Source organism: Falco cherrug, chromosome 2 (genome assembly GCF_023634085.1).
Source record: "Falco cherrug isolate bFalChe1 chromosome 2, bFalChe1.pri, whole genome shotgun sequence".
NCBI lineage: Eukaryota > Metazoa > Chordata > Aves > Falconiformes > Falconidae > Falco > Falco cherrug.
The window spans coordinates 5,530,256-5,556,079 of NC_073698.1; the positions used below are offsets into that span (position 1 = coordinate 5,530,256).

General features: G+C 40.1%; 1 long non-coding RNA gene across 1 annotated transcript in view; it reads right to left on the minus strand.

Moving 5' to 3' along the window:
• The window catches only part of LOC129735436 (uncharacterized), a 196,974-nt gene that overhangs the window by 91,539 nt on the left and 79,611 nt on the right, over positions 1-25,824 (minus strand). Inside the window, exon 2 of the long non-coding RNA XR_008731074.1 lies at positions 15,752-15,894. This is a non-coding gene — a long non-coding RNA (uncharacterized LOC129735436). The remainder of the gene's footprint in view (positions 1-15,751; positions 15,895-25,824) is intronic.

A 25,824-nucleotide genomic window follows, 5' to 3' on the forward strand; every position in this document is an offset into this window, starting at 1 on the left:
TTAGATGGTCATTTAACTATAAGATCAGGACATTACCAGTAGCAGCAGCAAGGAATTAGGACTCATGCAGACTCAGTACAAATTCTCCCTGTCTATCTTTTGGCAGAGAAAGGAGGTAAGAGAGTGGCCTCCTTACGCTTCCTCTGCAACAGACATTTTCAATCTTCATTCTCCTGTGACCTCCTATGGATTTTCCACTGCAGCAAGGACCTCTATGCCATGTGTAAAAGTCCACTAAAAATGTATTTGTAGATTTCTTTGTTACCATTCGAGTTCACACACAGAATTCACAGAGTCCCAGTTTCTCCAGAAAGAGAGTATAGGATGCCACCAAGGAGAGGATGTCACTTGGCTCTGCCCCCACTCCTGGTTTAAGAACTGAAATGATTTGGTTCATAGGCTGGCTAGCCCTCCTCAACCTCAGTGCCTATAACCTTTCAGTAACTCTCTCTTTGTTCTTCCAAGACATGGACAAGGGTGCGTTGGCCTGTTCCCTACTCTTTTATGCAGTGAGGTATTGACCTAAACTTTCAAAAAGAAATAGAAGTTCTACATTCAAAACTTGCTTCTTCAGGCGGAGGTGAGAAAGGGCTCCTGCTAGCGCAGGACCTAACCTCCTCCCGGCTGAGTGATCTCAGAACCAGTTTAAAGGCTGTGTAGAGGGGGATGCTCTTTTTCCTCCTTGTTGACATTTTTCAACTTTGCAGGCCAGAATGCAAGGCAGCCGAGCTACCTGCAAGAATGGGGTCACCACTTTGTAGCTGAGTAGTTAGAAGACTAATCTCCTGGTTTCTCAGCCACGGAACAGTGTCTTTCCTGCACAGTGGAGTAACGCCAACATGAGCAATAGAGAGAGATCCCATGCAGATAAGAAGGAAAATCATATAACTTTAGTCATCTCCAGTGTCCATCCAAACTTGTTACCCTGGGCTCCTTTTTTAATCCCCAGAGAAAAACAGACAATTTTAAGGGACATATTATGGGTTTCTGTATTATGTGTGTCTTTTAAAGTGAAAAGATTGCACCCTGTATGCGCTTGTTTCTCTCACTGATGAAAAAAACCTGTGGTGACCGTCTCAGCTGTGAATATTTACATTTGATCAGATGCACCTAATCCAGGCTGTTTTTCTGTAGGCTTTGCCATCTTCTTTTCCAAACAAAACTTGCCTTTTGTTAAGAAGCATCTTTCATACTATCTCAAAACAAAACTTCTATAAAACCCAGGATAAAAAAAAAAAAAAAAATCAAATTAAAACCTCCTGGTTTCAGACATTCATGTCCCAGAATAGACCCTGAAATCTAACCACTGCTATTTGGGCAACCAGAGGGAGAAACAGACTATAAACAAAACTGAAACAGATTTTATTGATTTTTCCCCGTGCAGGCTAAGCCACATGCAAAATCAAAATCAAACATAGAATATCAATAGCTAACAACAAGTCAAGTGCGTTTTCAAATGAATTCCTTCTCCATGGTCTAAGGCATTCCTGCAATGTCAGATTAAGAAAGATACCTGCAAGTTATGATTTGAAGTGGATTATGTCTATTTAAGGATTCATTTCAATGTGTTTTCATGCCAATGACCTCGATGGAATAAAGGAAGTTTTATTACCCCAGAGTGGTTAACCAGGCACAGTTCTCTATTGCTTGTGTATCATAACGGTAAAATGTTTTCAAAAAAGAGCTACCATGAGGCTTTTCTTCTTACTCCAATGCCTAACCCCTTTTCCCTGAGCTTTGTATACACATTTCCATCTTACTGAGCTATGGTACCTCACCACATCAGAGCTCTGACTCTAAGACTTGGCTCGCAATTAGCGTTTAACCTAGCAAGTTTTGGCAAAAACAGAGGGCAGGCCAGGGACATACAAGCAGACACTTACTCTGAACTACTCCACACACAGGATTCATTTTTCATTAAACTCTGAATGTTGAGGACATCTTCATGTGAGCTAGCCACCCTCAACTCCTTTTACTGTTGATGGAAAGAAACTACTACTACTGGCTCCCTCCCAGCTGGGATGAACCCCAGCCTAGGAGCGCATCTTAGGATAGAGCCAAGCTAATACAGCTCATGAGTTGCTGCAACATTACTGACCTGGGCTTCTAATATGCCCTCTGTGGGCAAGAAGATGGTTGTACTGGGATGACTCCTTTCGAATGAAATGGCTTGCTGAAGAACGGGTAACACTGAATAACTCAGTTAACTTAGTTATAACTAAGTTGCCGTGAAGACGCAACCTATATCCGTGAATCACAGATTTCTCCAGAACTGCTTGGGTGGAAAACTTCTAAAGTATTTCATTACAGTCCCAGACTCTGTATGTAGTCTGGACGGCTTATGTACATTGCATTTAAATTCCCTGGATTTTTTCATACAAATAAATATCACAAAGAAAGGACAATTCAATTTACATTTGGTGGGGTTCAAAAGTCACTGTAATTGAATGATAATTTGCCGTGAAGCATGGATGTGAGTCCTCATGTTTGCCTTTTGACCTGAAAGGATACGGCTAGTGAAAACGTCTAGCAGATAATTACTGCTAGGCTAACCCTGAGGCTTGGCTATTATTCACAGGTCAATCTCTCTAAGATAATTCCCAGGATAATATTACTGAGGAACACATTCCCCCTGCATAATGCAACACCTGCCTCTGTCGTGAGACCCCAGGGATGGGGAATTGAGCTTTACCTCTTCTTTGGTCTTTTTATTAAGCTTCCTTGTAGGGCAGAAGAGGATGGAAGCAGTAAAAGGGGACAATAAGGGAAAAGTCACCTTGCAATAGAGCACCTGATTTTATTTTTGTTACTTATCAGGGTTATGATTTTGCGCAGAGGGCGTAAAGATTAAGAACACCCCAATTCTCATGTCACATGACAGGATCAGGTTTTGCTGTTGGGGAAAGGATGGGACTGGTTTGAATTCACAAAATATTTGCTAGCCAAAAAATACTAACCAATGGGCCAGGCTACAGCATATCATCCTCGTTTGCGTCTACGATAATGCACACCTTTCACTGCTAGAAAGAACACAACTTGTAGAGTAACAATGCTGTGAGGAGATTGGCGTGTTTCAGTTTGTATTCAACCAGTTTAAAGGCCAGCAAAACATTTCTTTTTATAAATTCTATTGCGGATGACCAAGAGGAAAAATAAACATGTTGAAAAGTGCTCTCGGCAGATCACTTAAAATTATTGTTTGGTCCACTTTTTGTCAACAAAAAGATGGACTTCCAGGACCCAGGGGGAGCAGTCAGGTATGTGCTGTATGTTAGGCAGGGTCAGGATGCTCCCTGGGCTCCTACAGCATGGGGGCACATGCACGGGACAGACCAGGTCATAACCATGCCTGGGGGTGAGCCCAGCCTGCTTTATTCCCCTCATAGGAACTTAGGGCCATAAAAGATCTCTAGAGGTCATCTGGTCCGTCCCCTTGCCTCAAGGCAGGCTTAACTACAGGGAGGTCATGCCTGACAGATGTTTGTTTAACTTGCTCTCATCATGATGGAAACTCCGCAACCACTGCAGATAATCTGTGCCTGGTCTTTAGTGTCCTCAACTGCTAGAAATATTTCTTTCCCAGCTTTATAAATCCACCCTTGCTGTTGTAAGACAAGAAGCAGGAAAATGTACAGGGGGAGAAAAATTCAATACCCAAGGGAGAAAAAGGGGAATAAAAGAAAAAACATACAAGGGTGCATAGGTTGATGTGCAGTAGCTGAGATTTTGCATCTCTGAAAGCAGCGGTGAAGGGGAAAGTTTAGTGGTCCCAGTGCCAGCAGTAAGAATAATAATTAATAATAATTATGCATCTGGTCAGAGGTCAATGGTATAGTAAGGTTACATGATTAGTCTGGACAGCCACATAGAGAGGGGATGGGGAAAAGTATGTAAGGGTCTTAATTAATGCCACTTATAATGCTATTAATTATGTATGATTAACTATTTAAATATTAATAACTTTTTTTACTTTCTCTTATTTTGCTATATTGCATAGAAGGCAAAAACATCATCTCTGCCTGCAATAGCTTATATGTAAAAGTTACTGGTAGATTTTCAACACTGTATTTGGAATAAACATAGGTCTTGATGTTCTGATTTAAATTTTTATAAATCTCTTTAATTCCAATTGTGTTAATTATGTCTAGCTCTTTTGCTGAAAGAACTGGAAGTATCATAACTACTTACTTTAGTAATTAGTGTATTTTGTGTATTGTTTCTTGCTTTGCTTCAGATTTTTTTTTTTTTAGAAAATACAGTTGCATGAACTAGTTTGTCCTAGAGTAGCAACGCAGTGTGAAACAGCTCCAAAAGATACCAGTTTAAAGTGGAAACGGTTGGGAAAGGGGAAAGTCTCGAGTCACTACTACTACTGTAACTGGAAACAACTTTACAAGTGCATTTGGATAATTCATATTATTTTGCCAACACTTTGAAGTTACACTTTCCTCCTTCATTTCTTAACTCAGCAAGAAATGGTTATTAAAGGCATCTCTTTAAAAAAATGAAACTGTCAAGATGTGGCTTTGAAATCTTTGAAAAGACGCCTGCAACTTATAATGTGCTATAAGCACGTCTATTAAATCATGGCTCTTGTGGTTCTAACACAGAAATACCAGAAAAGAATTCTTTTCACATAGGATCAGTAGCTACCAAATAATGGGAAACACTTGGGCTGAAGGTAAAAGTTGGCTAAAGCAAACTCCTTCCCATCTGCTTGTTATCAGCAGTTGTGGGAGCAAAGCAGGTGACCCATAAATATTTTTTTTTTTAAATGGCAAGCTTTTGTTTCTGACTGTGTCACCATGAAGGGTCTCATTTTAACTTTATAGAGATATTGTCCAGGAGTTCAACATTAAATAGCACCTGTTAGTAAAGAAAAGAGCAGTGCTGGGAGAAACTGAAATGATTTTCCCATATTAGAAAAAAAAAAAAAAAAAAAGAAAAAAAAAGCTAATAAAAATAGTGTCCTCAGAATTTGCCAGACACTGTTGTGCTTGAAAATGAGAAGGAGACTGAAATCAATAGAGGAATTGATCAATTAATTTCCCCTGTCCCGGGTAAATGAAATGCAAAGAAAGGTAAAAGCACTGGGGAAGACCGTAAAGAGAAAAAATTATTCATGTGCACAAATAAATCCAAGAGGAGGAGACAGACACCGGAGCACACCCTTTAATATTGAAAGACAGAAACCAAGGATTGAAAGGTAAAGCTAAACAAACACACCAGAAAAAAAAGGTATAGATGCTTAACAGTGAATGCGTTCCACCACTTCAGCCCAGCTGCGATAGGCATGGTGGCATGGTGGGATCTCTATCTCTGAATGTGCTCAGTGCCTTTCTGGAAGATAAGAGTTGTCCGCACAGAAGTTGCTAGGCTCCAACTGGGAATGAATGAAATTCCATCACCCCTATTAACTGGGAGGTCAAGGTGGAAGAGCTAATGGTTTCTCTGACCTCAAAAATCTTTGAAATTATGAAACTATTAGATTAGGTTGCTGATCTAATTGTCTGGGTCACTTGGAGTTGTGGGGTGTTTTTTTATATAGGCTTTTTAATTTAATATATTGCTTATGACTTACTATAGTTGGGATAGATACAATAATTAACCTTTAGTTATTTCTCAAGACATAGCTTCTCTAAAAACAAGGGGGTTTTGTCGATTGTAAGTGCTGGTTGACATTCAGTACCTACAATGTGAAAAAAAACCCTTCAAGATCCCTTAAAGCCATTCTCTGTGCTGCATCTCCTTTTAAATGTTTTGTCATAAACAACATTAGTGAATTGCTAAACCAATTAAATATTTGTTAATTAACAGCAATAAAGAAAAATCAACTTATGTAATTATAAGTGAATTTAAAACAATGGAATTATTACTAATACTAAAGATTGGCATTCTTCCCAGAGCTGTAAGTTTAATTTTACTTGCCTTTTTAAAGCTAAATTCCTTCTCTGCAATTCATCCAGACAAAATTCTTGGTGCTTGTTTTGTCATTAAGGGTTTTGCAGATGCAGGAAAAAGAGAGTGCTCTCGCAGAGATACACTTCGTGGCCTAACGCAGTGAATATAATGATTTGAAATTCTTTAATGTTCAGGTTCAAGGACAGATGTTTCATAGCAACAAAGGAACAACTAAACTAAAACATCTTTTTATGGAATCTTCAACAGGCTTGACATGAGATTGTATTCAAGATGATCTACTGAACCTTCAGGGCAAATCTGGATGTACGTAAGCTTTTCTACTGAGGTAAAAAATAAGACCAGTCTGTCAAATTAAGACTTAGATTGTGAGTTCAGGGTTGCTCAGTTACAGGGTTTTAGTCTGTCCCATCAAGCGAGTCTTTAAGTCAAACAACAGTCCAAACCACCCTAATTTTCATGACTGTCCAGGCTAGTTCACCTTTGAGAGCTGCTCTGTCCGTGCGAAGGGGAGGTGTGATTGGAATAACGAAACCAAGTAAAGAGCCCACTTGGTTCTGCTCTGTGATGGAGCAATGTATGATTGGATTCTCTTCTTGGACTGATCTGTTGCTCATTTTAGTACACATGTGAAACACAAAGTTAGAGAAGATCAACAAAATTGCTCTTACTTGAGAATGAAGAGGCAATAACAGAAACCAAGGGTGCCCAGGCTGCATATGTGTGCCCTTGCAAGTCAGCCATCAGCCTGAACCCTGCTCCCACAGCATTAATGATGTCTCCTTGGGAATAGCTTCTATCACCAGTGCTGCTGTACTGGTTCCACACCTTCCTAAAGGCTGCGGGGAGGCAAAGGAGCAAGATGTTGACTCCAAAGAGCGGTGATTAGACTGTGGCTGGGAGAAAAGTCCAAGGGCATGAACCGCCAGGCTCAACGCAGGTTTAATCAATGAGATCCTGCTGCACAGAAGGTGAAGTAGGTGTTCTGTTGCTTTATTTTGGCATAATCTGCCTATTTATTAATTAAAAAGCAGCTGCAGAATGTGGGAAGAAATTCAGCTGCTCTTTTCCTTCAGCCCCCGCAAGTAGGCTCTCTCAGTACCTACCATCATCTTGCTCTCCTTGCTGTTTCCTTTGCTTTTGTTTGCTTAGTGCCTTCTGTCTTACCCTTGCTTTCTGTGCTGTTTGTCCTGCCTAAATGTGTTTTTTCATCTTCTATTTTGTAAATTCAGCTCTCTCAGGTCTCCCTTCTCCATTTTCTAGTGGCCAGCAGTGCTGGGGATCTGGTGCCCATCACTTTGTTCCCTGCCTGTCAGCGGTACTAACATAGGAAGCTTGAAATAAAACCAAACCTGCTGATAGGCCTGGCCAGGCAGTGGTTTGATCCAATTAAATACTAATTCAGATTCAGATTTGTGATGGTTTGTAACCAATCAATTCCCAAGGCCGCTTCGTCCTTTAGACATAGTCATGTAGTTGTCTCCTTAACACCAGCAGAATGGCTATATATATATTTACATGGTAAAAGATATGTTGTCTTGCTAAAAGCATCTTAGTCTCTCAAGGTCTGTTGGGAGACCTCCGGAGACAGCGGTGTTCTACTGCAGCCCAAATATTCATCCTGAATCCTCAAAGACCTAGCAATTATTTTTTTTTTTCCTAAAACAATTAGACAGCTGTGGTTTTAAATTATTATAAAATGGATGTGGAGCTGAAGCTCCTTGGTGAGATGGCAGGGCTGTGTATTGCCATCGTTACTTCACACCTTGGTCAGTGTTGTAGGCTGCTAGCTGCCTGTATGGCTATACTCATACAGAACCTAGTCTTCAATTAAACCTATATTAAAAGTGTCACCTTGTCCCCTTTACGACAGGGAAAGGGCAGCAACAGCGGCATAAGACGTATTCCTGCTGATAGCCAATTATTTCCACTAGGCAGAGATGTGCGTCTTCACTGACAGTGGTACAACACCTTTGAAATATGGAGCAGCCCTCAGTCAAGATGCACTAACCTTGGTCTCACCTAGATATTTTCCTGCTCAAAACATGAGGGAATAGTCCATTTATTTTACAACAAAGTCTAAATATCAGCAGAAATTGTTAGGGTCACTGTGAACACGCTAGTTCTGTCTTGGTACTGAAAAGCTGAAGATGTGAGCAACTGTTAGAAAAAAAAGTGTTCTAGTTTTCACTCTGAAACAATTTATTTATGTATTTATTTTTCATATATACATTTTGTCACAAACTTTAACTTAAGTCAAACATTTTCCTGTGGAAATTTTTACCTTCTTGACCCTCTTGAGCAAAACAGAGATCCGTGATACCCAGTTAACTGTCCCTGGTCATGCTTAAACCTACTGAAATTCTAAGCTTTTCTGTGTTCTTGATCTGTGTGCGCTTGTGTGCATTTGTGTGTGGTTTTCAAGACCTTCTGAAGACTTCACATGCGTTCACATCTCCACTCATGAACAAGAAGAAGAGAAAGCACTGATCTCAGAACTTAGGAACCTCCAAGCAAAATAGCTGTCTATGCTCCGATACACAACTTTACATTGCAGTGGAAACATGCGGGCTTTATCTGTGCGACCTCATCCTTCAGTCTGGCTCCCTGTACATCAATATCACAGCAAACTGTGTGCTATATATCACTATGCAGATCCTGAAGAAAGACACCTGTTCAATATCAGTGTTCAATCTCCTGAGTTAAAAAACACATTCAGGGAGTTATTATTATTTCATAAATATGGTTTATTAATCTGTCAGGCTGTAATGTTTGAATTTGAAATGAATCCTTCTATCTCACATGACTATTGATAGAAAATGCCATCATCAAAGACACTGTTGCACAGGCTGGTAAGAAAATTGTTTTCTTGTGCATAATAATTATTCTGCTAGAAAAGACGCTCAGCAATCCTTTGGACATACACATACTTTCACCTATTTTTACAACAGTCTAATTAAGCTGAATCTTTATGAATTTCTATTCAAGTTGTGTATAGGTGCTTTTAAATAGCACCTAAAGCCAGCTATGTTGTAGTGTGAGGTTAACTGAGTACGATGAAGTATAAGAAGTCCCAGATAATTACACCATAAGTGCAGTACACCTGTTTGCAGGAATGCCAGCAAATGTAAAATAGCTTAGTATTTCACAATACAGGGAAATGGAAATGACTGGCAACATCAGTAGGAAATACTGTTGAAGATTGTTATACATGTTCTAAGCCTGATTTTTAAAAAAAATAATAAGCACATAACTACAAGATTTCTACTAACTCCTTGGAAACTGCTAGTAATACTGTGACTGACAGAAAGGGAACATCAAATGTCCAGAGGTTAAATATCTGCTTATTTTGTATTTGACTTATAAAGAAAAGGCAAATTAACTGTCTGATGATTTTAGATTTTGTAGAATCTCACATGTATTTTGACAACTTATTGGTAATAGGGTAAATAAGATTTCAAAAAGTATCCTTTCAATATACTCTAGGGTTTTTTTGCATGTGCTTTTTGAAGGTTTTCTCATGCTTTCGCCCCGTGCACCTATTAATACAGACTTTACAATTTATTTATCTTTATCAGCAGAGAAATTCAAGGATTGAAAGAGAACAGTTCCACAATATCCTAGTTAAGATACCAGCTCGGGATTTGTTTGTGTCTTTCCAGACAGAGGCCAATTAAAAAAAAAAAGGGGAGAAAAAAAAGGGGAAAAAGTAACAATAGCAAAGGACTGATTGACAAGTGCTATCGAACAAAACTTCCTTCAAATATTTTATGAAAGGGACATTGGATTTCATTAAATTCTGTTTTCAAAAACCATCTCTACTGAAAAGAATGCATTTAGAGGAATTAACTGTTTCTGTCCTGCAGATCACATACCAAACTCAGAATTCACATTCTCGTGGCAGGAGGCCTTTCCCTCTTGCCCTATCTGCAATAGGAAGATAAGAGGCAGGTGGAAAGGTCTTGCATCCTTATTATATGCAAAGAGTAAAGGTATTTGTGCAGGGCTGGGTGCATTTTTAAGGACCAGCTTAAAATACATAATTGCTTTATCTGCTGATACACTGAGGATTGTGCTATCTAGGCCACACAGGTGAGGGAAAAGAGTACTCAGAAAACCGCTTAAAAATCTATTTTGCAAGCTCTGCAGTGAGCCTTCTCACCATGGAAACTTCCTTCACTATTTCTAATGGCACAAAACTTCAAATTACTCCTATCAGCTGAAGGCCACCAAAGTGCAATGGAAATTGACACAGCAGAAGACACAGCTCAGGCAACCCTTGGCCAAAAACACCCTCCACCCCAAGTCTGTGAATGTTTTACTACAATATGGGACTCATGCAACAGGCATGGATTTGGAGGGGGTTAAGAAAATTTTTCAAGGAGCATCTCACACAGCAATAGTAGTTGGAGGCACCAAAACCGGCACAGATCTAGATACAGAGAGGACAACACAGTGTGCGATTCTCTTCAGAGCAGTGGCTGAGGGAAAACCAGTCTGTCTACCTAGACCCAACTGCACTAAAACCTGAGGAGAAAAGGAAACATAGGAATACTACTGTTGTGAGGGTTAAAGAGCCTGAAATAGCAATTCTGGCTCAATGCACAGGTGCTGTGGAGCTTTCTTCTCAGGCCTTTGGCATGGTACACACACTGTTGATTTCCTACCTACAACCCTGCTTTCTTGTAGTACAGAAACAAGGAGACAAGCAGAAAAGTTTGCTTCCCCTGCCCATGCCACAGGTAGGAAAAGAAGCAATGATAAAGGAATGGGACTGAGTGGAGATGAGAAAGGGGGGGAGCGGATGGTAGGAGAATCCTGATGAGTATCTCAGATGTTGTCTGTATGGCCTATCTGTTAGCTGGCAGTCTGGCTTCGAGTTGAAGCAAATCACAGTGCATTTTGAGTAGGAAAATTCAAGCATGGGAGAAGCCACTTGGCCCATATCTTGACCCCCCAGGCAGTTTGGATTTGGCTATAGTGTCCATCATATTGCTGTTAGAAGCAACCTGAGTCAGGGATCCAGAAGGATTAACCTCCTTCTTAGCAGGGATATTCTGAAGTGGCTGATAACAGTTCACTTTTGTTGTTGACATACAGCCATATGAAGGAACTTACAAGGATGGAAAAGCCTCCAGCCGGGAATCTCATCCCGCTTCTTTGCATGGGGATATCTAGTGCAGAATAGGCAGTTCTAAATCCCCACTATAAAAGTGATGATATGGAGAAAGGCAAGTTCAGCTAACGTTTAGCTGAAGCTAAATGTGGGTGTCAGCAAATTCAGCTGACCTCTCCTCACACTGTTTGCAAGAGCTGTCAGAGAAGGTGGACTTGTCCTTCCCTCTGAGAAACAGATAAACAGAAAACCTCCTTGTCCCACTAAGGTATCTGTAGCTATAGAGAGGCCTTTGGATAATGACAAAGGTGCACTTTCCAGATTTTTCTTTGAACTTTCTTCTTTGATGGTCTCTCTTCCTAGAATCACAAAATAATTCAGTTTTGAGCAGGACCTCTGGAGATCTGTACTCAAACCTCCATCTCACAAGTAGGTGAGTTAGATTAGGTGGTTCAAGAACTTGTCCCACTATTTGAAAGTCATCAGGGATGGAGATTACCCAACTTCCCTGGACAAGCTGTTCAAACATCTGATCACCTTCATGTGGAAGAAGTTAAAAAAAAAATATTTGGCAGTTTTTATTTTTTAACCATTTTGTACCTATTACACAATTTATTCTCCCATAGGCTGGCAATGGTAGTGACTTCAAACCTGAAGCTACCACAGTGTCAGTCTTGTTAATTCCATTAAAAATATTAAGTTTCTAAAGATAGTTTTGGTTTCTAGGAGAGCTCTATGCCTCATTCCACATAATATAGTTATCCCTACAGGTTTATATCTGAGGAAAAGAATTACTATGCACATCAACAAATATGTTTCTTCTTGTCCCATCTCTGAAAACAGAATCAGCTTTATTTGCCAGTTTTGTGGCATTGCATGCCTTTCCCAAATCCTTCTGATAAATAATCATGCAGCAACACCAACCATGCACTATAGAAATGATCAATGTCTAATGAAACAGGTAGTGTATTTTAATATTTTCAACTAAAAGATAGGGTGCTGCAAATAAGTTTATATAGTGGAGACTGCAAGTATATGACCTATTGCCATCCTGGGCCCATTTTCTGGAAAGAGTGTATCATCAAGGGGGGGAAAGAAAAAAAAAAAAATATATATATAAACCCATGCAACTATTATGGGGTGGTTTTATTCTATTTATCTCAATGTCCTTTACAAATATCCATCAATCTGATTAATTTCATTGTATAAGTGGGCAAGACAGACTGATATAATCCATCAAACCCTTGTAAATGCAGAGTAGATGTAAGATTATTTTACCACATCTCAGCCCTGTGGTCTCCACACTAGGCTACACCACAGCTCTTAATTTTTTGCAGGATCTGAAACTGAAATGTGATCATAGAAAGAACAAACCATGTGGGATAAATGCATGAACTAAGGGCATGGTGGGATGATCATTTCTGATCATCTCCTGTGCGCCTTTTCCATTACAATACGGGTGGATCCTGACACGGAGCAATAAGTGGCTTGATTTTGTGGTGCATTCATCTTGCAGTCTGGCTACCTTGAAGCACTGTCAGCAGAAGGAAATCTCAATTTCTTAGTAGGAACCAATAAAAAGCATCCCAACCAGTGCTCATTTGACCACTTTTTATGAAAAGGAACCACAACACTTCCCATGAACAGCACTTGTACTGGCTTGGGGAAAATATTCCTACCTAGACATATTCTGCCTCCTCACTGAAATTCAGCTATGTCAAGAGCTCCAACAGCTCGAGAAGCACCGTTAATAAAAATGATTGACACTGCTGCCTTTTCTTGTCTCCATCAACACCCTACTTGTAGTAAGCAGAACAGATTTCACTTTTATAGAAGGTCTTTCAAGCTTGGGGTCCTGAAGACATGGCACCAGCAAAACAATAGCCTTGATTCAGTATATGCCTTACATAGGTTCCCTGTGTGTTTATTATGGAAGCTCAACGTGCCCAGTGTGCAACCAAGGATTATTTTTCTTCCAAAGGCCAAGCTTGCATGGAATTCTGTTAATTAAATGCACTGTGGAAATGTCAGCCTTTACCCCTCTCTATATATAGCATCCTTTGTCCTTCACATAATGATTTTAAAGTGTTCTGCAGACATCATTTGATAGAATAATAAGATATTATTATTGAATTTTTATGTCTCCTATTGTCCCAGGAGCACTGACCTTGCTTCTCCAATACAGAGGTCTGTCTATCAGGCTAATCACACTGATATCTGAGTACCTCAGAGGAGATCCTTATGGGGCAACACTTCTGCAGGAACTCAAAACTGGCCAGACATCCTGACAAGATCCATTTATTACTCCTGTGCATTTCTGCGAGGTTATAAAGCAATTCCTATTTCAAATGTAAATCCCCATCCTGGTGACATGCAGGGAGACGCATGGTTCAGATAACTCAAATTCCCCCCAGTTGTCAGGGTTCCCCATACAGGTAGGGGTGGATGGGATTTACTATCAAATAGTAACCACGGGGAACCGAGATGAATTAATCCCCTCTTCACTTTTTTTTCCAGCAGATATTTAGTACTGATTAATGTCTTGTAACTACTGAATTGCTATGGGAATAACCCTTCATTCATGTCCTTCACTTTCATTTGCTAGGACAATGTATGAACATTATGTTTTATCCATGGACAACCAGATATTAGCACACCTTCCCATAAATATTTTTTTTTTTTCCTTGACTGTATATGCTGTATAGACGTATCCATAAATATCCATGCACACAGCAGGGTATACACAATACATCTGGCAGGGAATGGTTACCCCCAGCACAATACCAATTTTTAATATAATCTTGGCTTGTTTCCATAGCTGTGAAAAAGTCTAGGTTAGGTTGATAGGTCTCTTACAAAGTATAATTTACAGCAATTGAGGGTTTTTTTCTTCTTTTTAAGAAAGTCCTGATACTTATGAGGGCTTTTTCTTCCAGGAATGAGATATTTTAATAGCTGCTGAACGAATTCTGAGATAAAAGCTCCTATCTGGAGAAATGCAGATATGTCACGGAATCATCAACATCTTTTGCATATCTACATGTCTGAGAAAATGTCCAACTGTTCCACTTTACCACTCAGAGGCTTTTCATTTTTCTTTTCTTTTCTGAAAGGAAATCTGAGTGCTCTACTGTTGCCTCACCACACTTTTCATCTGTCCTGAAAAACCTTGTTTTCTCCCCCTAACACAGTGGAGATGCCTAGGCAATAGTTTCTTTTCTTGAAATATCTCTAGGAATCCCCAAAAGAAAGAGAAAAGAGGCTTGATGTAATGACATTATTGCTATACCACTCTCTACCAAATCACTCAACTACAGTCAGAAATCTAAACACTCCTTAACATACTTTTATTTTAATAAAGACATATCAAGAACAATCTGCCTGTCATTGTTACAATGCGTATTTTCAAGAACTTGCCCAAAGCTGCAAGAATTCAGACTAGCCTCATTACTGTATAAACAGAGTAATCTGAAATATGTAATTATAGCCTGGACCGAGGGAAGAATACAAGCATAGGCTTATTGTTTAAAACAAAAGGAGAATCAGTACATTCTTGAAACACGAAATTATGCTTTGAACCCTGTCTCAGTAAAAGCATTCTCCTGTGCTGGATTTCAAAACCAGAAATGTCATAGGACTCTTAGCTCTGTCCTTTTAAGTCAGACAATTACAGCTCTTGTTGATTTCTTTCTGTACTTTGAAACATGGAGTTCCTGACTTGGAGTTGTAGAAATAAACTTAACTGTGCTTCTAAACCTTTATCTATGCCTAGTTAAAGCTTTGGTATATGTAGGACTTTAAGAACATATCAAATTTCTATCGATTTTCTTTTGGTCTCTTTGAAATACTTTGGAATGTGCACTCATTTGTAAAACTGAGGTACAGCATTCTGTGGCTGACAAGGTCTGTTTATTATTTCTTAAGCACTAATACTGTTTTATGAACAACAATACAGTTCTAAAAGGTATCTTATGCAGCATTATTAGATGAATCAGAAGTAGTAGATCCACATGATATTACAAAATCAGTGGTGGTTACATTCATTCAGCAAAAGTGTTGGTGGAAGTCAAGATAAAGTTGTCAGTTCGGAAGTCAGCATACAGTTTGTATGTGTTGGGGAAAAAGGTGTTATCTTTTTTGTATTGGGAGTGTGGAAGGGTAAAGAGGTGCGTGTTGGTAGGTATTTCATGAGATGCTGGTGAAACAGAGAATTGTGGCTCTGTAGTAAAGAATAAATTACGTTAAGTAGTATATGAGCTGCCATGAAATTATATTTAGGATATTTCTTATGCTTGAAATGAACTTCCAGAACAGCACATTAACATTGAAAATGTCATTTATTCAAGCTTCAGGAACCTGGGATCATTTATTGTCTTGATTCAATCACTTTGGTTAAATCTCTTGTTAATACAGAAAAAAATGGATCTTCCAAGTGATCACTATTTATTAGACAATAAATTTAAAATGGCACTGCAAATATAATTTCATGGTTTTGCTCTTTTCATTTCTTTAAAGAAAAGTAAGGATAGAATCAAGAGACAATTAAAGATGTTTTAAAATATCACAAGGAGTAGCTTGATTTATCAATTCCACTTCAGTGTAAACACACATTGAAAGGAAATTATAAACGTATAAATCCCACACCCAAGATAGATCGTTAGTTTTCTTTCTCTCATTTTTACAAATAAATCTAAAAAACAATAGTAATGTACTTACATATTTCAGATCCTCATCTGTCTAAGAATAGAAAGCACTCAAGTCATGTGTCAGAATAACTCAGGTGGTCTCTTCTTAATCCCCTTTTTGTGTTCACCATCCACAAAAATCAGTGCGCCACTGCCACGGTCCAGCCATTCTCACTACAGAAAAGGAGCCAGGTGTTGGGTGTCAGAAAAGACTAGCATGGGTTTATAAAGGTTGTCTGCATGGCAGCTGTCAGGATCCTCCATGTCGGATCCCTCACATGTTCAAAGACCCAGACTCCTCCTAACTGTGAGTGCTTCAGCTGAAGTACCTACATCAGAAGCATGTTCTCCCCAGGCTACCATCTCATCAGACAGCAACTAGTATCTGTCTTTATTTCTGTATTGATACAGAGAAGTGGATATCGTCTTTCATACCTACAGGACAGCCGTGCCCAAGCTGCCTTCCCATGCTTTGATTTCCCCAGGAACCTGAGCAACTAGAACAAGAGTTATGGCACGTTGCAGGCTCATCTCTACCCAAGATATAGAGGTTGTGCCACCATCCAAGGGGACCTTCACAGTGCTCCTGGATAAGAAGCAACTGCGCACCAAATGTGATGTGCTTCAAGCTGAGTGGAGTAACATTGGACTTAAGTTAGCATGAACACGTATTTAAAACTGGAGAAAGAGAAAATATGTTTTTCACGGGGCAAACCTTCTAACAGCACTAAGTTTTCTTCTTTTCTAGATTTCATGCTTAGAGCTGGTAATAAAGCACATTTCATTATTTTAAGATATCATTAAAATATTGTGGCTTTTACAAACTTGTATTGGTCTTTTTAAAGAATTTAGATGAGAGACTTCTGTGTCTGACACCTGGATACGGCCAATTGTTTCAACGTATTAAAAAACCACTGTCTCAGTCTCATGGTCCATATTGCTCAGACACTTTAAATTTAATTGGATCATGTCATGAGCATTTTTTCAGCAGCTCAATATATAATGGGGAGTTGACCACAACTCTTAATTTTGTAGGCACTTATATCTATATATAAGTTTACTGTGAAGCATATTTGATAATGTCACTCACTTTAGTGACAACACTCACAGGTGTCATATGTGGCACAGCAGTGAAATTGAGCCAGTATATGATCTTGCTAAAGGCCAACAGCTTCTGATAGGTCACAATTAGCATGCCCCTCAGTGTTATCAAAAAAAAACTTGAAAAATTGTGGCTGCAGATGTAAGACACAGCCTAGCTCAGCTGGCAACACAAAACTGTCCAGTGCCACTAGAGATGCCCTGGTTATCCTGATTGTCCTTCAGCTGCCATCCAGAAAGACAAAGGATTCCTGCAGATCCTGCATCTTCTCTGCCAATCTCCTAAATAGCATCTCAAATGGTTCTAAGTTTATTATAAAACTAAATCATGCACAAAATCACAAGTCAGACATTGATAACAGGACGCTGAGATCCCCCCACCTCACTATTGTTACTCCCCATATATAATACCAGCACACCACCCCGTTCCACATGTACCGCTCATAGGGACTGGGTGGCATATTGAGATGCCAACACTTTCATGTCGTATGCTGTTTGTGCACATGCATGCCTGCTGTATCAAGGCTCACTTTTTTGTTGTTGTTATTTAACTAATATTGCTTTTTTTTTTGGTAAAAATTAAAGCAATGGCAATTCAAAAAAGCCATTATGTTTTGATTGTTAGAAGCTAACATAAATGGAATCCAGTAGCGATAATGCTGCAAATGTTGCTCATGTTACAAGTTGGCCCACCTATCGTCACTTCAGGAAGCAGAGGTTTAAATATAAATCTCCTATTTTTAACTGAGTTAATATTAGAATTGAAGGAGGAGATGTTCAGCTGGAGTAAATAGTAGCTTCACTGATGTAAGTGGCATTATCCTGATTTACAGCAGCAAAGGAACTGTCAGAAATGGCTTATCTTCTCTCCACCAACAGCTCCATTAATGTATTTATAATATTAATTCAATAAGGAAAAGAAAAATCACAACACAAAGGAAAGTTGAGATTATTCAAAGGTATCTGGCCAGTCCTGACAAACTTCTATAAGCAGATGAATGGAAATACAGAGTGTGTGTCTTAGCCCACTAGACTGCTTCGAATCCCTGAGCTAAAACCTGCATGCTAAATAACTATGTGTTTTGTTTACAATGAGTGGTATATTCCAGACATAATCAAAATAAAGAAAATTGCTACTGGATACCTCTTGATGATAAAAAACCCAAACACACAAACAAACAAACCAAAAAAACCAAGCCCAAACCCAAGGTATTAAATGAGGTGGTTTCATATATGCTAAACATTTATTTATGTTTTCTTCTTGAAGCTGCAGTTCCTGGAGTACTGTGAGTAAATAAGATTACTATTAAAAATAAAAGCAGGACTCAGATATTGTTACTAAATTGGAAATGGGAGTTCTGTGGTTGGAAGAGAAATAAAAAGAACAAAAATATTATAACGTTTAAAACTCACAATTCTAAATACCTTTATTTATCATGAGTTGTTAAATATACTAGTGTTGGGTATTAATTCTGGGTGCCTGCTCCATAGCACTTGGGCTTTGTAATACTATATAAACAAAATTACAAAAATCTATTAAGTTTAACCCAAGAAGAACCTTACTTCTTATCCAAAACTCCGACTAAAGGAGCCAAAGTTGTGTTTTCTTTTTAAATTACTTTCTCTAGCTTAGGTGTTTAAAGACTCCATAATGAAGCATAGCACAGAGTAAAACATTGGAGGGCTGTGACTGTAGGCTTTAGGGAGATTAAGGGCTGCAAAGCTGCTCCTTTTTGTTACATTGACCTGCCCGGGAAGGCAATTCCCCCCACAGCCCCCATGCCCAGTCCCCATAAGTGGAGACATATGGCCGTTCTGTGATACAGAGAACACACTGTGGTAGTTTTATTGATACTGGGACTGCTCCTTAGCCAGTGTCTCTGCTCAGCTACGAATTGATCCCATTGACTCTTGGCAAAGGGAGAACAGTCATGCTGCCCTTGCAGTCGTATTCCTGCTCTGAATTGCCCTCCAGAGGTGCCTCTCTCCACTGACTCCAGGGAGATTTGCATATTAAATTTAGGCTAGAGCTAACTTTTGTGACCCTGCTGATTCGGTGGGATTGATTTGTAATGGTGTGCCTTTGTCTTTGTGAACAGCTGGTCCATAATTCTCAGATGTGAGCGTATTGATAGAAAACCATCAGAAGTAGCAATAAGAGTGGTGCAAGCTGAGCATGGCCATCTCTGTCTTCTCATCTGGTGGAACGTCAAGATGATCAAAGCTTCTCCCTACCTCTCTCCTCTGCCTGTCTGCCATCTAACTGAGCACGGTAACCATTAAAACATTTCAAAGCCCAGATCTCAATGCTTCCACATTGATTTAACATTATATTGTTGGTTAACATGTATTACCCTGAATCAGAGAGCTTCTATGTGTCTTGCAAGGACCTTGCAAAAGGGGTTTTCAGCTCAGATTCCTGGCTAAAGGACAAAGTGTGTTGGCTGTGTGGCACAACATTGCATGCACACAAGCACACAGAGATCGTTTCATATTTTCTGCCTCCCTCCTCAGATTTCTCTCCTCCTGCCGCCAGCTTCTCTGCTAACCTTGAAACTGCGGGAAATTTCATTCTGTGGCTTGTGTTTCCTCCAAAGCACAACTGCAGGACCTCAGTTCCCCCCTAGAAATTATGTCTTTTTGAGTCATTATCCCTCTCGGCCTCAGACCACTTCCTGCAATTTCAGAACCACTGAAAACATCAGTTTCAAATGAGCTATTAACCCATGAAGGCTAAACCAGCCTGGATCCACCAGCGTTCCTTAGATGCATTTTCCTTTTCTTCTCTCCCTGAACTTTGATTGAAACAGAACCCAAAAGATTTGTCCCCAGACAGGTTTTGTCCCATTTTAGAGAACTTATCACTGCCTGAATACTTTTTTTCTTTTCACCTCCGTTTTTCTGCTACAGACTACTATTTACCAAATTCATCTTTCTTGAAGAATTCTGATGACCTGTAAAAGCTGAAAGGTTAGCTATCAAAACCCTTGGGTATACCCACAAATGATTATGTAAGGCTGGAAGCACAATGCCAGATGAACAGACTACAGACCCATTTATCATTATTAGGAACAGGCACATTAATTGGCTATGAAACCAGTACCGTCTTCCAGCATTAACAAAACTCCTCTTGATCCTGAATGTACCACCAGAACATCCTTTATTAAATAAGATGAATATTGCGGAGGCCAAGGGTCACCCTGCTTCAGCTGAGAAAGCTCAATTATTTATGGATACTTCACTCACTAAGGCACCAACAGGTTACCAAGCCTTGTTATGAGAGATTTTTGATCTCCTGAATGAAGGTTATTATTCTGCCCATACCCATTTTCTGTATCAGGTCATCAACAGCAGAGAAATTAAAACTCTTAGGTCCTGTAAAGCTTCTGGACTGGGGGAGAGTGGTCAAACATTGGAAGAGGCTGCCCAGAGAGGTGGTGGAGTGCGCAACCTTGGTGACATTCTGGACACAACCCTGAGGTGTTGTGGCTGACCCTGCTTTGAGCAGGGTGGGTTGGTCTAGATTATCTCCATGTCCCTTCCAGTCTTTGTCATACCCCGCGGTTCCGAGTCCATAAGATGAAGCCACTCCAATGGATTCCCAGGTTTCTGTGCATGGCTTTTCCATGTACTCTCACAAAAGCCAAAATACTCATAATTGGTCACTGTTGCCAGCTGCCTCACCATGGCAAGAGGAATTCCGTCTTGAGAGACTTCAGTGCCAATTTTCTTGCATACTCTCCAACTGGGGATGTGAAAAAGGAACAAGTGGCCATTGCTTAATATTGAACCTGCAGAATTTCCTGCAGTTAAGTGAACTTGTCTGCAAAATGGAAACTACTTGACCCTGTCAGGCACAGCTGCTAGCTGCTATGCAAATATTGTATATTATTCCAGGCAAACTGGAGTAATGTGTTTGTGTGTCAGCTTTGTCACCTTGGTTAGTTCAGATGCAGTGATACAATCCAACAGCTCTGCTCATCTTTGGATTGGATATAATCCAATGGCTTTCCATCTCAGGATGGGGAAAGTAAAATACTGCTAATTTTACTGGAGTATCAGCCATACATTGCAAGTAGTGGAAACAAAACATTTCTTTCAAGTGTGTCTTTCACCTGCTTTTATATCAGTTGGCAATAAATGGTTGTGACCCATTTCACTGGAGGAAGAGCTCAAAGGTGATACTCTAATATTTCCTGTGACACTGAGAGGACCAGCTGGGTCAGGTCTGTTTTGCCAACACCAATGAATTTTTGCACTGGCACACAATTTCTGCCTGGTGGTCGCGTGTTACTACCATGGCTGCACTTGACACACATAGATTTTGATGCTACCAGCCCCCCTTCATATAGCTTGTTGACTAATTATGTGTTGCTCCTATCATAAATGATATTTCCTCCCTCTCTTTATCATCTGTTTGTTTTGTTTTGTTTTGTTTTGTTTTGTTTTGTTTTTTTTATAATGGCAAGAAAACTATTTATTTATTTATTTATTTATTTTTCTCCCCAGAGGGCTTGGGAACTTTTTTATCAGAATGTTAGAAAATTTCCTCCATACTTGGAAGGAAGCATTTTGTTTGCACACAACACACTACGGGGGAATTTTCAGTGTTGACACTATGACAGGCTGGCAGGCAGGCTTTGTACCTGTGCAGCCAAAGGAACTGGCAGATGGTTGGTGACAAAAGGAGCATCCCATGGAACTGGAGAACCATCTCAACAGTTCCAAGATTTCAGAGCCTGAAAGACACTGTGCAACAGCCCAACCGTAGCGCTGCTCAGCATTCAGCCAGAAGCAAGGCAGGTGCTTGAAACATTTGCCAGGATTCACTGACTTAAAAGGACTTAGTCTCCAAGCCAGAAATAAATCCGGCAAATCAGTGTGGGATGCTCTTGCAAAGAGACCTAAGGGCAACTGCTTGGTGTAGGACAGCATCTACAGCCTTGGCTCCTTAACTTTTTGAAAGCAAGAGGACAGACCTCTCCAAAATTGTCCCTTCCAGAAGAAGCAGAACAGGCTGTAGAGAACTAGTGGGAGCAATGATAAAACACGTCAAATGAATTGGTAGTTCAAAGAGAAGGAGATATGCTACCCAGCAAGTCTCCTTTGATCATGGGTCTGCTGGACACATCACCTGCCACCCCACAGCATTTGGTGCCAGGGACCATTCCATAGGAGATGCGGCTGTTTATGATTCAGTGCTGCATAAACACACGAGATGTAACCCTGGCTGATAGCATTGGGGAGGACCTGGGCTCAGTGTGTTAGACTTGGCAGGTCTGCATCAGTCCTGCTCCCTGCTCGACAGCTTCATGTATCATGTCATTCTACCTCTAGTAGGCGCATGACATACTTGGAGTTCTGCCTCTCATCTGAGCTAGTTAATTAATTTTTTTTCTGCATCTTTCCTTCTTCAGGTTGGTGGAAGACAGAGAAGGAAGGATACAGGTCTTCGCACTATACTGTTAATTTATTTTCTTAAATCCTTTTTCCTGTGAACTTTTCCAGTACCTGCCCCTGCTCCTGCTCCCATGCTGCAGCTGCAACTGCAACGCATTGACATGATTCACAGTTCTTGTTAAGCAATGGTGAACCTGTCCAGAATATGTTGAGCCTCCTCCTTCTACAAAAGAAATGAACTGTAGCAAAGATCATCGGAGACAATCTGTCTTCAGACTCAAGAAGTTTCTTCTGCACCTCTGCATTTCAGATGACCTTTATCAGATGTAAAGCCTACAAATATGTTTTGACTGTGTAGGGCAGACTACGGATATAGGATTTGATGTACAAATGTAACAGCTCTCCTCCTATCATGCATCACTGGTACAGCACAGATGCAATGTCACAGAAATAAAAACACAAAGCGGAGGGAACAAACATAAAAACTAGCTTATAGTTAAGTTTGCCAGTGGGGAAAAGGAGCCCGAGTAAAACAGTTTATACTGAGGTTCCAATGGAGTACTGTGAAATTAGTATCCCTAGAGCAGATAAGGGAAGCCAGCCGCAATATTATCTCTCTAAATGCAAACATTATTTGAGAGGGACAGTGTTTTTGTGATCAGGCCAGCAAGAACAAGATCAAGACAGCTATTTGCTGAGTAAGCAACTGGGCTTGCTGGTGTAGGAAGTGTTGTGCACACTGATGCCCTAGGGCATTGATTTCATGATCAGGAGACCCTGAGACCTACTTCAGCTTTCCTATAATGAGTGGATTGAGTGCATTTATCAAGCCTGAGATTTCAGGGCTCAAAGTTCAAAAAGCTACCAGAGGTGAAATCATTCCCCTCCTTCGTCCTTTTCTCATCGCTTCAAAAAACAACCCCACTATATTTTTTTTCTTCCCATTTGACTGAAATCACCTGGGGGTCAATTATCTTTCTGGGATGGAAACCATATGCCATTTCACGTTCTTGCATAAGGTTAAGCTGCATATGATGAAACTGATCAATTAAATCTTGCAGGAAGAGAAGGGAGTGTGAAGCCTGGCCAGGAGTTAACGTTCTCATTTACTGACAACCTAATCCAAGGTATCAGACACATACAGAAATTTGTTTTCCCACAAGGAACAAAGGAGAGAAAGCGCTGCCTGTGTCGGCATAAAAGGAAGCTGGAGAACATTAAAGTGGGGAACATTAATGTAAACAAGATGGGGACATGCACTACCTAAGACTTGTAAGAATTGGACTATGGAAAAGTTGAATTATTTAAAAAACAATTTTTTCAGTGGATTTTGGTCATTGCTTTTTGGGTTGGTTGGTTTGTTTGTTTGCTTGTTTACATCATGCAGTTTGCTTTGATCACAGCAGATATCCTGCTGATGTGCATTCATAAAATGCAGCCTGCTGTGTGGGTCTATGCTTGTCACTGTACTTTAGTCCAGGAACAGTCCCCTAAAATGCTTGTCTGAGTTTCCAGTCTATCTGGCATGTTGGTTCTTATCATCGTGGATGGTTTTCCTTCAAGCTAGAATATGGATTTTTCGTGCTGGTCTGGCAGGGTTTAAAGAGAAGAAGGCAAAATAGTTGCCTCACACTGGTAAAATTCCATGCCCACAGGAACTGCAAGTGGAAATAAGATCTACAGCCACAAACTACGCATGCAACTGTAGGGAAACAGTGCAACTCAGGCTGCAACCTTTTTACAAATAAGTTCTTGATAACCCCTAAAACAATAACTTTGTTGCCTGTGTCGCTTAATTTCCTTGTCAAAGAGCAACTTCCTCTTCGCCAGGGAAAAAGAAAAACGCTGAGAACCACTCAATCCACAGCTCTGAAGAGCTTAGGTTGTACCTAGGGTAACATTTCAGCGCAGTTACACTTCCCCAGCATCTAACATTTGGAAAGTGTGTTACTGAAAAGAAATAGGCAGAAACACACACAAATGTCTACTGTTCTGGCTTCAAATAACCCTTGTGGAGAAAGAGGGGCGTGTGTATATATATATGCATGGGTGGGCACGTGTGTGGGTATGCGTGGGAAAGCAAAGTGAGCTTTATTTTTACTCTGAATCCCACCTAAACAAAGATCCTAATGTTATCCCCTGGAATGAGGTAAGAAACATGATCATTTGGGTTCCAAGACCTGCCTGTAACTACAGGTTTTGTAGCCTTGAATGAGCAGCAGCCAAAGTAGGAGAGATCAGATGAACTGCATTTAGAAGCGATGCAGTGAACTGGTACAAGGGGAAAGTGCTTTTAGTGATCAATATGAAAACAGGGGGCTTTCATCTAACCACAGTGAGGATGGCAAAGAGGAATTTGGGCAATATAATATGGGATAAAAGGGTAGATAGCCTCTTATTTCAATCTAAAGACTTAATGATGCTTATTAAAAGGTTGTTACTTGGTTTCATGGAAGAATTATGGCCCTCTGCTTCTTTCTTTAGAATGAATGGCCTGACAGGGAAAGGCAAGGGTTTTTTTAAGTCCTTGGTCCTTGTTAAGGTGGTGCTCTTCTCATTTCTCTGCAACTTTGCCAAAAGATCAGCTCATGCAAACAAGCGATTCACACACATGTTTTTCTTTTGAAGGCCACCGCGTCTTGCCGTACACAATGCAACTCATCAGGCAGCATGTTCATACAACAGCACTTGGGCAGTAAATTATTATGATTTGATTCACATAAATATTAAGATTTGGGTCGCCTTTACCAATGAGTGAGAGCTGTGAAAGGGCAAATTTGCCTTATGCTTAAGAAGATGCATTGGGCCAAAATAGGTCTGGAGAAGACACATTTAAGTCAATGAACTTCCAGCAGGTGAGCTGGGCTGCACATTTCTGCTGGGGAAACCTTTCCACAACTGCAGCATTTCATTATAGCTGTCATTTTCTTTATGAATTATTGCTTTTGTGTAAGATTTACCTCCCCTTCCACTTCAAAACAGTCATCTGGGGAGCAGGCCAGCAACAAAACAAAACCTCCTGGAGGTTAATGTAGCAGCAACAACAACAACAAAAAAAGGAGTTGGTCTACCTCTTAAACAGGGGGGGAAAACCACATGGTACTTGTTCAGCTACAAGAATCCAATCTGTCCATGTCTGACTATAACAGGAAGCACTGCTGTTCTGGCACTGGATATCAACAAAGTGTTTTGAACTCACTGTTACGAGATATATTTTTAGATTATTTAGCATGCCTTAAAGCCTTACAGGTCTTCAGCAGTGACTAGCAAAGACAATTTGGATAAATTACTGCCTTAATATATTTTTTTTTTCATATATATATATATGAATTAGCTTTTCAATTAATGTTAGGAAATCCCATATTGCATTTGAATATAAGTGTACAAGGTGCTGGCATTCCTGCAGGTCTACAGTGAAGAGACAGGGAGCAGAGAGATGCCCTGGGAGACAGAAGTCCAGAGCACCCAACTGCCCCTCTTCCTGTTAGACGAATTTGTCCCATCAGTATGAACTGGCCGTCTGTAGGTTAAAGAATTATCCTCCCACTTATTGTAGAACAAATCATGGGAGATAAGTTTAGATATAGTTATCTAAAATTAGAT